Genomic DNA, 6,000 nt, shown 5'->3' on the forward strand with positions numbered 1-6,000 from the left:
AGCTATGGAATCAGCAGAGAGCTGGTGACTTTTTTGCACCATGCGCCTTAGCAGTCGTTGACCCCGCTCTGTGATTTTACGTTGTCTTCTGCTTCATGGCTGAGTTGCTGTTGTTCCCAAATGCTTCCACTTTCTAAGAATATCACTGACAGTTGACCAAGTAATATCCAGCAGGGATGAAACTTCACGAACCACCTTATTGCAAAGGTGACATCCTATCACAGTACCAAACTTGAAGTCACTGGACTCTTCAGAACGACCCATTTTGTATCACAAATGTTTGCAAATGGAGACTGCATGGCTAGGTGCTTCAATTTATACACCTCTGGCAACGGGTCTGATTTAAACACCTCAATTCAATAGTTAACAGGTGTGGCCAAATACTTTTGTCCATATAGTGTATATAAAACCCGTTTTCCATACCTGCTCTATCTGACAGCTAAATGACAAAGAAACTCCAATGGCCAGGAGTAGCAAAATATCCTGACAGTTGGTTGGGAACAAAAGCAAAGGTCAACAATCTTATTATAATAGACAACACACAAGTTAGGAAGCAAAATCTATAACAAGCTTCTGAGTGAAGACAGACCTGGATTATGAGGTCTGTCACTTTAAGGCACACGTGTCCATATACGCTTCTCTACCCCAATCTTAAGCATACAACTACTGAATGTTATTAGTTAGTAAACCCTTTCATATAAGCCACATATATTCTATGTGGAGAGGGTCTTTAAATGCTAGCAGACTAGTTTCTGTAGAAATTCTCATTCCTTCTTGTACAGCTAGTAATTGGACTTAATTCCAGGCATCAGGAGAGAAGAGAGATGTATAAAATCAGAGGTTATTATCTCTAATTGTCTCTCTTGTGAGCGGATGGTTATCTCTGACTATGCATGATGGCTATAAGGCTTTCTGGGATAGAACTGTATGCCAGCGATGGGCATTTTTTAATTTATTGGTGCTATACAGTCATTATACATGAGACAGACCCATTATAAGACTCTGTGATGTTTTATGCACCTTTGACACTGGACTTAGAAATGTCATAACATTGCAAACCACAAATGTCTCCTTGCAGTGTTGTTTTACGCAAAATACTTTGGCTCAACAATGTTTTTTGAGTACAAGTGATGACATGAAAATTGAGCTTGAATGATTACAAAAAAGATAGGCTGTCATGATTGTAGACTGATTGGTATAATTATGAAGAATATCAATGTTTTAAATGTGTCCTTTTCTTCTTTCTTGTTTTGTTTTTGAATAGCCCACCAGGGATTCTAGTGTTGTCCCAAATATCTGTTTATTGTCTCTTGTCATGTTGTTGATCTGTCTTATCCCGTTATCAGATGTAGGAGAGTGTCAAATTTGCCTCATAACCTCTGTTACAGGCCAAAGGTTAGTCAGAAAAAAATATTATGTTTCAAGGCATTGGGTCCATCCGGGTCCAGTATATATTCCTTACAGGAACTGTACTGATAAAAGCATTATTTCCCCTAATACATGTTTCTGAAGACCTGTGTAGATTTGTAACCTGTGAAAGTAGCAAAATAGCAAGTGTCAATCTTCTAGAAATCTTCTATGTAAGCAAATTATGTTTCATATGTATAAGTGGAGAAAATTATAGAGTGTTTAGTGGAATAAATGTTGTGAGCAGGGCCTTATTACCTCTCTGTCTGTCTGTATTATCCAGTATTGTTTTATTACTGTGTTTGTTTCCAATTGTACAGTGCTATGGAATTTGCTGGTGCTATATAAATAAGTGTTGATCATGACGGAGATATCTCTGTTAAGTTCAAGCAGAGAGTTATGATATATTTAGGGACTCATTACCAAAACGTTTCTTGGATGAGAGGGCAATAAATCTGTTTTAAAACAGATTAGCATAACAGCATACATGTTTTAGTGAGCTCACATAGGAGGTGTTAGGGAAGGGGAGATAGAGGATACAAATTAGTGAAATAGTTTCAGAAATTGCCAGCTTTTTTTGGTCAGTCTGCTGCTGAGACATTGTTTAATCCTTCTAGTCTTCCCACAGGTGGCAGACTATGTGAGTGTAGGTCTTCTGTTTCTGTGTTTTATTTCAAGAAACTGTTTTACATTTATATGTCTGTATGTCATCATCATCATCATCTATTTATATAACGCCACTAATTCTGCAGCGCTGTACAGAGAACTCATTCACATCAGTCCCTGCCCCATTGAAGCTTACAATCTAAATACTTTAACATACACACACACAGACCGACAGAGACTAAGGGCAATTTAATAGCAGCCAATTAACCTACAAGCATGTTTTTGAAGTGTGGGAGGAAATCGGAGCACCCGGAGGAAACCCACGCAACATAGGAAGAACATACAAACTCCACATAGATAAGGCCATGGTCAGGAATCAAATTCATGACTCCAGTGCTGTGAGGCAGAAGTGCTAACCACTAAGCCACCATACTGCCCACAGATGTATGTGTGACTGATGTGTATAACTGCCGTGTATAACTGCCTGATGTGTTCATGCCATGTGACTGATGTGTAAAACTGCCTGATGTATGTAACAATTTGTTATCACACATTCAATTCAATATTTATATTTTATGACTTGTTGTCATATTAAATCACATTTAATAACACTCTGTCCTAAATAATTTGAGGGTCAGTCTTGATGTTTAACACTACATTTAGGCAAGTAATTGTTTACAGTAACTGATTAAATTAGATTGTAATTCCATTTTGGGAAAAGTCAGAGAGTAACTGAAGACTTCCTAACAGTGTCAACTCTTGAATTAATTATTAGTGGTGGCGGGATTTTTTGTTTAAAAGTGAGTGTAACATTTTGGGAGGCTTCAGTATGTGTTAGACAGAACACGTGGTGAATTAAAAATATATTAGACAATAAAGCTTACAATCCTGAAATTCTAGCCCAAAGAAAAAAATGATACACTCAAAAACTATGTATAACAAAATTATTTAATACATAATATCACAAATAAAATCACTTAGCTTCAACAGGTTGTAAGACAACTACCCAATTACTTACATTCAGTGCATGAAGACCCCATATTTAATTAGCAGCACCCTATTAAATCATTTTTCAGGGAATACTTTAATGGAGGATATCTGGCACCGTCTTCATAACTCACCAGCGAGGTATAAAGAAGGTCTGAACAATGTCATCCTTATATAATCCTTTTCCTTACATTAAAGTGAACACTGATGCAATATAGGCAGTAGATGACAGCATATTTCTAAGTAAAAAGTTTGCAATTTTAGCAATTACATTCATATATTCATGATACAACAAACATTTCAAAGTATACTTAAGAATACATAAAATATTTATAACCTTATTTGTTCGAAAATCAACATTATGTTAAGTTGGTAAATAATCAGTGTCTGGCTGAGTTCTAACTTACTTTAGGAGCTGAATTTGTGAGGGCATAAGATAAGTAAATAATTTGAAAAACAGCACAAAACTGGCATTTTTTTTTCATACAGAGACACATAGAATCAAAGGTGGTTTTGTATAAATTAAACCTTTACATCCACCCAGGTGGGTTTTTTGTGACATAACATTGGAGAATGTAATGTATTGTTATTAATGTAAGAACAACTTTGTTAATACTTCCAACCAACCTACTATAACTTTAATTTTATGGTGTTTCTTAACGTATTGAAATTTGTTTTATTTGGAAGCTTAAAATGTAGGCAAATGTATTTTCAAAAAAATCATTTTGATTCATGCCATGTGAAGTCATGTTAAAATCAAATATATTAACTGTGAGTTCTACTACAACAATTTATAGCAATAAATAGTAAATAGTAAATACAGGCTTGGGCAATCCCTTGCCCAAGCCTGTAGACTCCAACTTCGCAACATAGCCCGCATCCGACCCTTCCTCTCACAAGACGCCACCAAAACCATCATCCATGCACTCATCATCTCCCACCTCGACTACTGCAATCTTCTCCTCACTGGCCTCCCCCTCTCTCATCTCGCCCCCCTCCGCTCTGTACTCAATGCGGCTGCGCGACTCATCTTTCTCTCACGCCGCTCCTCCTCCGCTTCCCCTCTCTGCCTTGCCCTACACTGGCTCCCCATCCCCTACAGAATCCTCTTCAAACTCCTTACCACCACTTACAAAGCTCTCTCCCAGTCTACTGCCCCCTACATCTCCGACCTCCTCACCATTCACACTCCTGCCCGATCCCTGCGCTCTGCCACTGACCGTCGCCTCTCTTCCACTCTCATTACCACTTCCCACTCCAGAATCCAAGACTTCTCCCGAGCTGCCCCCCTACACTGGAATGACCTCCCTCGCTCCATCCGTCTCGCTCCCAAGCTGTGCTCCTTCAAACGAGCACTTAAAACTCACCTGTTCCTTAAAGCTTACCAACCATCCACATAACCCCTCACCTACTCTGCTCGCTCTTCCCTCTCTCCACTGGCATCACCGCTCCCTCTCGTGTCTGTTTCGTCCACCCTCCCTTAGGATGTAAGCTCGTTTGAGCAGGGCACTTCTTCCCTCGTGTCTCCCCACCTGTTCTTCTGCTCCGTCCTTACTCCATTTGTCTGTCCCGGAGTTTCTGAAGCACTGGTACTTTGTGTTTACTGTTCTGTACTGTTTAACCCTGTATGGTTTACTGTTTTTACTATGTACGGCGCTGCGGACACCTTGTGGCGCCTAACAAATAAATGCTAATAATAATAATAATAATAATAAATAGATGTGAATAAAATATTTTAACAAAGTCTGAATTTCTATAAATTTACCCTCTTTCAACATAATTAATCAGTTTTACTAACAAGGATTGGAATTGATTGCCAAGCTTGTCTTCCAAATCCCCTTTGTTTTGAGCAAAATTACCCTTCAAAATTAAGGGCCTGATTCATTAAGGAACTTAAATTAAGAAGTTTCTTATTTACATGAAAAAACAGACAGTATTTAACTTATATGCAAAACGGAATACTAATTTTCCCCCCTTGCATTGTAACATGGTTTTATCCAGGAGACTTAAATAAGAAACTTCTTCATTTAAGTTCCTTAATGAATCAGGCCCTAAATGTTTAAGTAAAGATACCTTAATAGTTAAAAAAAAAAAAAACAGGTAATTTAAAAAATACATTAAACATTACATTTGGAAAACAAACAAACTAATATTTAAACTGTTCACAGAATTGTCAATATATTGGTTTACGTATTTATTCTGGTTGCAAATTATTTTCTATTTTAATAAAATACTAACAGCATTGAAAGTGCATGCATGCTTATGTATTTATTCAGTTTAAATATTTATCTGTAGAAAATAGAGAGGGAATTTAGAAGAAGGATCCTAAAGCATGTCTAATTGGTCATGGTCAGGGAATTTGTTAAGTAAGGTCATTTTATCCCCTGTGAATCACTACTCATTCTGTAGCTAATACCGCAGTGTGTCCTGTGGATGAACTAGATGAATGAACAAAGTTATCATAAGAAAATAATTTGCAAAATGAATTATTTATTAGATTATGTGTTTCACTTTTCAATTAATATTCTGAGAAGTGCATTTGTGGTGAGGGGCTTGATACTCTAGCAGAAAACATTTTTAACCTAAAAAACTAAGACAAACAGATATGATTTTAAATTGTGCAATGAAGCTTTAGAAGTTATACATCGTAATGGAGTTTTAAAAAGTAAATCATCAAAATATTTATTCTGCATTACACACAACAAAATATTTTTTTCCAAGACTTTCTGTATTCCACTTTACTAAGTTTTAAGTTCTGGAGAGCTAGACATATTAAAATATTAATTTTCCGGTTTACTGAAATGATTTCAGAGTCAACCACCATTTAAATTCTGAATGTAAGTATGAAAAAGGACGATATGGCTTGTATTAATCCTCTTTAGTGTTTTTTAATCCATTTATTTGAATTATTTTAATTTATTTTATTTACTCACTGGTCATAAATCAGTCATGAAGGGTGTCTGGTAGGAATATATACATGCTTGCAATCAACAAAATATT

Source organism: Mixophyes fleayi, chromosome 8 (assembly GCF_038048845.1).
Source record: "Mixophyes fleayi isolate aMixFle1 chromosome 8, aMixFle1.hap1, whole genome shotgun sequence".
NCBI classification, from domain to species: Eukaryota; Metazoa; Chordata; class Amphibia; order Anura; family Limnodynastidae; genus Mixophyes; species Mixophyes fleayi.